This window comes from Hypanus sabinus, chromosome 27 (assembly GCF_030144855.1).
Source record: "Hypanus sabinus isolate sHypSab1 chromosome 27, sHypSab1.hap1, whole genome shotgun sequence".
NCBI classification, from domain to species: domain Eukaryota; kingdom Metazoa; phylum Chordata; class Chondrichthyes; order Myliobatiformes; family Dasyatidae; genus Hypanus; species Hypanus sabinus.
In genome coordinates this window covers 34,534,999-34,546,016 of record NC_082732.1, presented here as the reverse complement: position 1 = coordinate 34,546,016, position 11,018 = coordinate 34,534,999, and the positions used below count along the sequence as shown (strand labels likewise).

The window sequence follows — 11,018 nt, the reverse complement described above, 5'->3', positions numbered from 1 at the left end:
TGATTGTGTGTTTCAAGCCCACTTTGCCCCCCAAACTCTATACCATAAAACTGGAGGGCAACTAATATTGAACCTTTTATTTAAGAAGGACTGCAAAGGCAAGCCAATGAACTATAGGCTGGTGAGCCAATAGTGTTGGAAAAGTACTGGAGGAGATTGTGAAAAACAGGATCCAACTACATTTGGAAAGGCAACAACTGATTAAGGATAGCCAGCATAGTTTAATGCACGGAAAAACTGTCACATGAATTTGATTGAGTTTTGAAGAGATGTCCATGAGAATTATTAAGGGCAGAGCAGTGAATGTTGTCTGCATTGGCTTTAGCAAGATCTTGGACAAAGTCCTGTATGGTAGGTTAGAACACATAGTATCCAGAGTGAGCCATTTTGATACAAAATAGGCTTTGTGGTAAGAGCCAGAGGGTGGTATGGATAGTTATTTTTAAGATTGTAAGTCTGTGACTATCAATGTGCCACAGGGATCAGTGCTGGGATCACTATTGGTTCTTTATCTATATCGACAGTTTGGCTGAAAATGTAGTTGGCATGGTTAGTCTGTGGGAAGACACCAAAACTGTGTATAATGGACAGTAAAGAAAGTTATTTAAGATTGAAATGGGATCTAGATCAACTGGGAAAGTGGATTAAGGAATGAGATGGAACTTGGTCCAGTGTAAAATGTTACATTTTGTTAAGTTAAACCAGTGTAGGAATTACACAGTTAATGTAAGAGCCCTGGAGAGTGTAGTAGAACAGTGAGACATGGGGATACAAATACATAATCCCCTGTAAGTGGTGGCACAGGCAAAGAGGGAGATAGAGAAAACCTTTGGCACAGTTGCCCTCTTTGGGCAGAGTATCAAGTACAAGAACTGAGATATCATGTTATAGCTGTATGGCACAGTGTCTTCTGTGCATTTCTGGTCACCTAGTTACAGGAAGGATGTTATTAAGCTGGAAAAAGGGCACAAAAGATTCAGAAGATGTTGCTGGGACTGGTGGGCTTGAATCATAAGGAGAGACTGGATCGCCTGGGCCATATTTCACTTGAGCAGATTTGACCTTCTGGAAGCATATAAAAACATGAAAGGTATAGAGTGGGTGAATGATCAGTCTTTTTTTCTCAGGGTGGTTGAATCTAAAACGCAAAGGCATGGATATTGGATGTGAGGGGAAAAAATTGAACAGGGAATTGAAGGATGACCTTTTCACACTGAGTGTAGTATATGGACTGAACAGACAAAGGGAATAACAGGTGTGGGTACGAATATAAAACAAGCGCCACTAATCACTACTGACTGATGTAAAGTAAATTCTCAATCAGTTGTAAATAATTATTATGAGATTATTATTTAAATGTTGCATTTGCATTACGCCATTACTCTTCAGTGCTTTAAAATTGATTCAAGCTGAAATAAGTTGTGCTTATGACCAATATTGAGTTGAATTGTGCCAATCAGGATATTTCAACATGAGCAAATAACAAACTGCTGAAGGAACTCAGCTGGTCGAGGAGCACCTTCGGAGGCAAAGGGGTAGCTGAAGTTTTGGATTGACATTTGCCTTCTCAGATGAGTTCCTGCAGTAGTATTTTTGAACCCCAGATCCCAGCATTCTTCTGTGTCCCTATGTCCCATCATGATTAGTTTTAGCAGGGGATTACCTAGTATTGTTTCTAAGAACACAAAAGATGATGCTCACGGTGATCCTTTTAAGACATTGGAAGGGAACTTGGGGCCATTGGCCCATATTGCCTTTTCTTGGGCATTCCAAAATGAACAGGGTTTTAACCCTGCTACATTGAAAATTCAGCCAAAAGAAAATCAGGCAGAACAATACAGGCAGCCCCCACATTATGATGGTATACAGTTCTAGAAGGTAGTCAATATTATGATATTCTGTGGTGTGAACTCCCTTGTCCTGTTAAATCCCACATCATAAGCAGAGATGCATTCTATCAGTATGAGTGATGACAAAGTTACCCACTGTGATTATTTAATAACTGATGCCAACATTAGACTCAGAAGTGGTGAAGACTCTTGATAATGGAATGACAAACTTTGTCAGATTGCATTTTTAGTTGCTCAGTACTGTGGGGAAATGAGATTTGTAAATGAAGTCAATTGGATTAGCAATCACAGCCGAGTCACTCCTTTGCCATGCCTTCTCCATTCCAAAGACGTGCAAACTTGCAGGACTACGGGGACCTTGGGTTACATGGGCTTAAAAGAGAGTGGCAGGGCAGGTTGAGAAAGCAGTTTAAAAGATATACACAATTCTGGGATTGATGGGACCAAAATATAAAAGCAGGGACTTTGTGCTGAATCTTTCTCAATTTTGGTGTTCAGTTCTGATAGCCATGTTACTGGAAGGGTGTAAAGATGTTAGATAGGGTCAAGAAAATAATTATAAGGACGATTTGTTGGGATTTTGATTCTTTTTTGAGTTCTATAGAATCTCTAATATCTGTGGCTGTCCATCACTAGGTTTGTTTTAGAAAGTCCTTGGGCAATCTATAGGCCATTGACAGGGAATGTATTAATGGGCTGAATGAGTAAATCCTTATTCAATAGTTCCTTTTGTTTACTTTCTTGATTTTCAAAGACAAAAAGCCATTACTTGACAGTCAAACATAAATTAAACCACCCTCTAAATTGTACATGGATCTTCTTAAAAAAATAAAGCATTGATTGGAATACACTTCATATGCAAAGCAATATGTGGTCCATCTGGAAGATTAAAAATCCTTGATATCATGAGATAATGTTATTTAAATATATAAACTATAATAGCAGAAGGAAATGGTTACTGTAACTTTGAAATGTGGAGTGGTTGAGTTGAGACAATTGCCATTTTTCTTCATACCACTGACAACTTAACAGTTCTTTTCAACTACAAAGGTCATCCTGTCTCTCTTGCGACACAATCAAATAATGTTGTCACCAGGAACAGGCATTTCTGATCCGTTGGTAGGCAGAGAGAAATGAGAATTTCTGTAATGTCCAGATAGAAAATCACCTGCCATGTCCAACAGATAAGATGGAAGGAGCTTTGTTTTTACCTACTGACAATATTATTTTAATACATACGATTTGTTTTCCCTGTCCAAGTGTTTAATCTCTCCCTGGTGCAATAAGAAGTGAAGAGTATAAAGATAATGTTACCCAGCAGTGAATGATAGAAACCTTAGCATCCCAAAAATGTTTCCTAATCTAGCCAATGAGAAATATTTCTTGATAAAAATTCATTGATTATGTTCTTTAAAATTAATTCTATCATACTATCTGTATGATTGTAATAGATTTTTTGGTTCCTCCCATTAGAGGTATTAATGCAAAGAAAAAAGTACCTTAACACAGAAATATAGAATGATACTCCAAAAAATGATCCTGGTTTAGCTTGTAGAAGAACTTGACTCTAAGCCATAAAGAATTAAAACCCCATTCAGGGGCATAACCTAGAGTGACACTCCAGAGCAGTAGAGATGGTGAACTGCATTGAATTCATTTTTGCACTTCTATGGTTCTCTGTTAAATAATTGTTTGGTCTGTCCATTTTTAGCATAGATAACAAAGAGCTCCTGGAGACTTTTTTCCTTGCAAAGGACTGTTGAAAATTGAATAAGTAAATCAGTTATGATCTAATGTGAAGAGCAGTTATATGATTGCACACATCAACAATTTCTAAGTCATTCTTGATAAATGAGAATTTTAGAGACATGTTAAGTCACTTACAAATTGCAAGATTTTTTACCTTCTGTATCAAAGAATCATATCTGAAGGTTATGACAGTCTACTACTAAAGAAACTCTATTCATAATCCTCTCCATTATATTCTCCTTGAGTAATTTGCTCATTGGTTTAATTCACAGAAAATCTATTGAAATAATTTCTTCATAATTTGACCTTTAAGTGACTCCTAAATCAATGGAAGCAGAACTCGATGGCTTGCTGAATCCAGAATCGACTGTCATACTGCTAATTTCTCATCCCGTTGCTGTCCGTGGCAAAACTGACTGCTTAATTCAAATTAGAAGGACATCGTAAATACAGGCATTACTTCTTAGATGTTTTCAAACCTCATCTTGTTTTTTTGGCACCAACAACATAAATCACATTCAACATTAATAGCAACATAATGGAGCTTCAGAGAAACGTTATCAAACAAAATTTCCACACTGAAATGCATAGCCCTAGAAATTCAGTCTCATAACACAGGCACTGCAACACACAAATGGTGAAATTCTCCTTTTGGTGCTGCCATGATGTTGTAATGCCCCAAAGACCTTGACCCCAGAGGTCCCAATTATCCACAAATCACTGTAGGTTTTGTGTGTGTTGCTCCAGATTTCCAGCATCTGCAGCCTTTCTCGTGATCTCAGTTGTCCAACCCTCCAGCCGTGTACCCCATTCTCGAAATCCCTGATTACCTGAGAGACTAAATGTCTGATGGCTCTAGTTACCTGGTCTTGCAATAAAGCTCGCAATTCCATATCCCACGTGTGCTCAAATTGTTCCTCCCATCTTGCCTCAATTTTATGAACAGTTCCCGCCAAGTTTACCTCTGTATCTTTATCCTTTGATAAACTTCATTATTTACAATTCCACCAATTTTTGTACCATCTGCAAATTTACTAATCAGCTCATTTAGATGTCCATGTTAATGTTATCCCTGACTTCACACATCACCCACAGGGAAACACACCACTGCCTTAGTTCTACTTTACTCCTCAGTTTACTACCATTCACTGTACAAGTCTTGCCCTGGTTTGTCCTTCCAAGGTACAAAACCCATAATTGTCTGCATTAAATTCTATCTGCCAGTTTTCAGCCCATTTTCCCAGCTAGTCCAGATCATTTTGCAAACTTTAATAGCCTGCCTCACTTTCCACTACACTCCAAACTTGGTGTCGTCCATAAATTTGCTGATCCAGCGGGCCACGTTACCATCCAGATCATTGATACAGATGACAAACAACAATGGACCCAGCACCAGTCACAGCAGCACGCCATTTCCCTAACGTGGTCGTAAGAAGCCGTGGCGGAGGCGCCTCTTGTAGTCATCCGGGACACGGGACATCTTCCTGACGTCCCACATCATTGAAGAGGAACACACCACTTCCCGCTGTTCTACCTGTACAATAATAAACAAAAAAAGCATCTTTGTACTGGCCAGTAAGAAGACGAAACTCAATGATTGTGCTGCTTCATGCACTGATGAGGAACTCTAATTTTATCACTTCCTGCAACTTCTACTTTGCTCTCATTCTCACATGGATCAATCTAAACACTTCCTCCCCTTTCCTGGATCTCTCCATCTTTGGACATAAACAATCCACTGACATTTACTGTAAATATTTTCTAACTAACTTTCCCTTACCCTAACATATAATTTATTGTACTGAATTTATTCAAGATCTTGAAGCATCTCACTTCTAGCATTGTATTCAAAGATTTCCAATGTTTATTTTTATGAAAGTCTGTCTTTTTATGCTGGTTTGTACCAATCTATGAATTCCACTTAGTCATCTTATTTTTCGAAATCTCTATATTGTTAAACATACAGGCCCTCTTTAAACAATTGAAATTAAGCGACAGAATAATTGTGTGATCTGGGTACCATATTTCACCTTAAGTTACAAAATATTGTGTTACTTATCATCCTTGACAATGTCACAGGTTGATTTGTTTATTGAGGTACAGTGCAGAACAGGCCCTTTGAGTCTGGCCCTATGAGCTCAGCAATGCCCCAGTGTAATCCTAGCCTAATCACAAGACAATTTATAATGACTGATCAACCTACCAACTGGTACATCTTTGATCTGTGCGAGGAAACCGGAGCACCTGGAGGAAACTCTCACGGTCACAGGGAGAACATACAAACTCCTTACAGGTAGTGCCAGGTATTTGACCCAGATCGCTGATACTGTAAAGCGCTGTGCTAACTAGTACACTGCCATACCGCCCCTTGATACATGACTGGGAAAGGTACGCAATGGCGGATTGGGAGGGGTGGGGAGTGAAGGTGGTCAGTAGATGTGTGGTCAGTGTGAAGAACCTGAGGAAGAGTAGAAAGAATGGAGGTCGATGTAGCATGAAAGCTACTTCAGTGCTTTGTTACATCTGCTTACCAGCACCTTTTAACAATGGTTTACCCTCTCTGGGAGGGTTGAATTGGGATTTACTGATTTGTTCAGCAAGATGGGGAATTGTTCAATTTTAAGACTGCAAGTTTGTTCACTACTATCATGATTGACTTTGGTCTCACATGCTTGGCACATTGATGCTAAATATTCCATGTGAACTCATACTAACATTCAGGAAAAGTTGTGACATCATTTACAATCAGTAAAGGAGGAAAACCTGGACTGAATTAGAATCCCTCTCTTCCAGTAGAAAACAGTACAATTATAAATAACTTGCTTTACATTTCTAAAGTAAGTGGCATCTTGGTGTGCATATTTATAATCTGCCATCTAATAATTACCGATAGATTAAGGACACAATATGAAGTGAAACAGTATCTAGGAACAAGGTGAGTGTTTGAAGAATCCTGAATGAATCTGTCCAGAATAAAATGCAATCTACTTAGGTGGATTTCTCCACTGAGCACTAAGCTAATTTATTTAAATATACCTATCTATATGGGGCTCAGGAGTCCAATATCTATGTATTTCAATATATTTCTGATTAAGACCCAGTCCTGAACTGTTCAGATGTGTTTCTCATGGGTTTTATTTTAATGGGACTTTGTACTGTTTCTGGTTGGATTAATTTCTGAAAGGATTTTATTCAATAATATTTAAATTTATCCAGTGCAGAGTCTGTTCAAATTCAGGTGACCCACTGAGGCGTATGCTGTTTCAGGACATTGAGAACAGATGCACTGCTTCTAACTTAGTGTTATAACTCCAAGGATATTCAGAGGAAAGAAATCTAAAATCCCAGAAGAATAACCAAGGATTCTAGTATTTAAACCTAGAATTTTGTTTGCTTCCTTTACAAAAGTTATTAGCTTTTCACTAAAAACATTTCTGGGAACACCCAGCCTCCCACCCCCATGACAACATCAGTTACTGAAACGTAAACAATAATGGATACTTCCTACTTTCAGAGAGATCTTGTCCAAAGAGCTAAATAACTAACTCTGGCAACAATTAACATTAGCAGAAGAGTTCAAATTTCTATCACTCTTTAGACCAGGAGTTCCAAACTGTTTTTTATGCCATAGACCCCCTACCACTAACCGAGGCATCCATGGATGTCAGGTTGGGAACCCCTGCTTTTGATGTAGTGATGTCCCTTTACTTCTCTGCTTGGAGATCTGCTACAGTTTTCTAGGCTATCCCTGTGGTCCAAAACTCTTTCATTAATGCAAACAATTTCTTTTCATCTACCTACCTTAATATCATAAAAACCCTAACTTTTTACCTTTCAAGTAATTTTAGTTTCTGTAGTTTCCCCTTGCAATTTAACACTTTAATTTAAAAACTTATAAAGAGGTTTAAAATTATTTTTACATTCAAAAAATAATGCATGTTCACTGTTAAGGCATAATTGGGAAAGGCTTGGCTATTTGTGAAAAGGATATAGCAGAAGAAATGGATGGTTTCGGTCTAAGTGACCTATGTATCCATGAGTGACATTCGTTTATTTTTAAGAGTATCAGTTTGTGGGACAACAGGGCAATTGTCTCTCATGTTTGTTGTTATTGCTTGAGATTATTAGCATCATTGCTGCCACTAGCCTGGCCTTTGTCTTCATTCCCTTGGTCCAAAGCCACCTTCCTTTATGACTCAGACTATATTAAACAAACAGACACAAAATGCTGCGGGAACTCAGCAGGCCAGGCAGCATCTACGGAAAAGAGTAAACAGTGGACGTTTTGGGCCGGGACCTTTCCTCAGGACTGGAAAGGAAGATGAGCAGCCAAAGCTAGAAGGTGGACGGAGGGGAGGAAGAAGTACAATGTGGGAGGTGTTTGGTGAAACCTCGACCCCCACCCCCTGACCCACCTTCGTTTTCTGACTTCTCAACTTCTTTTCCGTTGATGCTGCCTGGCCTGCTGAGTCCCTCCAGCATTTTGAGTGTGTTGCTTGGACTTTCAGTATCTGCAGATTTTCTCCTTTTTGTAGTTATATTGGAGTTCAGCCATATCAGTTTATTTAAAAGATGTTGTTAAAACATCAGGCAAATTCAGTCATTTAGGAGGCCATCTTGGGAGGATAAGATCAGTCATGCTCAGATTAATGGCTCTTTTTTAATATTTGCCATTATTTACTTGAGTAATTTCTAGCACTTAAGCAATTGGTCATTGGAGGGCAGATGAAGCATACAGACTGACAGGCATACCTTATTGATCCCAAGGGAAATTGAGTTTCGTTACAGCCACACCAACCAAGAATAGTGAAGAAATATAGCAATATAAAACCCATAAATAATTAAATAATAATAAGTTAATCATGCCAAGCATGTCAGAGACCTTAATATAAAGGTTACCTGTGTATTGGTGCATTGACCCAGAGCCTCTTGAGGATGAGTTGGGGGCTAGTGACTTCCATCACTGTTGTGAAAATGTGGAAGCTAAGAAAGAGAGATTTAATGATGTAACAAGCTCTTAAGATTCAAAGGTTCGAAGTACGTTTATTATCAAAGAATACATAATTATACCACCTTGAGATTTGTTTGCTCACAGGTAGCCACAAAACAAGAAACCCGAAAAAACCCAATTAAAGAAACAAAGAATAAAAATAAAAGGCCAACAACTAATATGCAAGAGAAAGTTAAAAAAAACTCACAAATCATGCAAACAATAGAAGCAAACAACAACAATCAGAACCAAAATTGAGTCCTCAGATCCAAACCCTGGAACAGCCCAGAGCAGGCCCAAAGCCTTGCTTGTCTGTTCATCATATTTTCAGACAGAAAGAACAACAGCCGGAGCAGTCCTTGTAGTCTCAGCACCGTAGAGAGTGCGGAGTGACCATCGCAGAAAACGAGTGAAACTGGCTCTCGCCCCATATCCCTACACCCTGTCTTTTCAGTCTATCTGGGCTGGCATTTAAATTAACCAAACAATGGAACAAGGCATTTTCATCCACAGAACTGCCACTCACTGGATGTTTTTTTTTGTTTTTCACACCAGTCTCTGTAAACTCAAGAGACTGCTGTGTATGAAAATCCCAGGAGGTCAGGAGTTTCCATAACACTCAAACCACCCCATCTGGCACCAAACATTATTCCACAGTCAAAGTCACTCAGATCATATTTCCTCCACGTTCTGATGGTTGGTATGAACAACAACTAAATCTCACGAACATGTCTGCATGCTTTTTGCAATGAGTCACTGCCACATGATTGGCTGATTGGTGTACAGGTGTGCCTAATAGAGTGGCTACTGAGTATAGACAATAAGAGCAAAGGAGATCTAAAAATGGAAATTGTGAATATTTTATGTTTTTGCTGGGTGAAGGATCAAATTGAAGGTTGTAGGTCTACAGAGGGAATTGTCACTCCTACAACGACTTGAAGCAGTGAGTTCCTGTAGCTTGGTAAAGGATTTTACAGTATTCTCATTTCATTGTGACAGACATGATTTATTACAGAGGATTTAATTGAAAATGCCGTAGATGAGAAAGCTTTGAATTGGGATAGTTTGGAGAACAGGGTAATCTTGGCTGTGTCTCAAATCAAAGTGGGGAAAAAGGCCCAGGGGACCAAACTATTCCCACTGAACTGCAAAATAAATGCTCTACCATTTAGGTAAATAAGAAGACATTTACACAGTTTTTTTTATATTCTCCCCCCCCCCCTTTGTTTTTTAATGGTCACAGAATATGTTACTGACAGGACATGGGCTTTGGGGAGTGTTTGGTGTGGCATGTATTGGTACCATATACAGAAGTTCTTTCTGAAGTCTTAAACATAATTTAGTATGCAAGTTGTATGACCTTTTTCGGTCTGGTGGTCCTTTGAACATGATCAAATAAGAAGAAAAAATTGTATTTGATTGCTAGGGATGGCCATGGACTTCTTTAACTTCTTTTACTTGGTTATACTTTGATCTTTTCAATTATTTTTGAATGTCTGTTTTTGATACAACAATTAAGAATCGGTAAATTTAAGGAATAAGAGATTTTACATTTTGATATTTGTTCTAAGGACCAGTTGACCCTTTGGATCAAAGATAATTTGATTCCACAATAGTTTAATGAGTTGATTGAGGTGACAAATGAAACCTATAACCATAGTGTCTAAAATTGCACTGCTATTCACCTGACTTGTCAAACAACAACTTGACAAATTCATACAAAATCATATCTTTCAGTCAGTCCAGACACACCTGTCACAAACCATGGGTATATCCTGTCCTACAATTATGACAAGCAAGCAGAGTCTGTGACGTACTGGTGGACAATTGGGTAGCTGCAGCCTTGGAAATCTCCAAGGAAATTTATTATCAAATTACAAAAATGTCACCCAATACAAACCTGAGATTCGTTTTATTATGAGCATACTCAATAAATCCATAATTGAATAATAACAATATTAGAATCAATGCAAGACTGCACCAACTTGGGTGCAAAAAACAACAGACTGTGCAAATGCATACTTAGCTGCAGAATGTTGCCATGGTTCACCAGCACCACTTCGGATGGCATCAAGTTAATCATAGGCAAGAAAATTTCCTGTTGATTATAGTACTCATCCACATTGGAAAACTCTGGAAAGAAGTACTGAAAGTAGGAAGGTGCAAGGGGTTGAGGAGTCATTGGGTCGTGGTGGGGTTGTGCTGTTGCTTTCTTTGCTACACCGTCACTAGCCGAGTCTCAAATACGTAGCTTTCAGATGGGCAAGCAACAACTACTGAGTGACAAAAATTAAATTAGATGGGGGATTCACCCACATCTTTATCAATCTTTCTATTACAGATGTAGCTCATTTTATTTATTTATTTTGTGATACAACATGGAGTAGGTCCTCCGGCCCTTTTGGGTTGTCCCAGCAACCCAAACAAAT

The 11,018-nt window shown here is 38.6% G+C and overlaps 1 long non-coding RNA gene across 1 annotated transcript in view; it reads right to left on the bottom strand.

The window, feature by feature from the left end:
* Positions 1–219: 219 nt before the first annotated feature.
* LOC132382211 (uncharacterized) overlaps positions 220–11,018 on the bottom strand; it is a 76,576-nt gene continuing 65,777 nt past the window's right edge. The window contains exons 2-3 of the long non-coding RNA XR_009508233.1: positions 8,499–8,582; positions 220–5,133 (exon numbers count right to left, since the gene is read on the bottom strand). This is a non-coding gene — a long non-coding RNA (uncharacterized LOC132382211). The remainder of the gene's footprint in view (positions 5,134–8,498; positions 8,583–11,018) is intronic.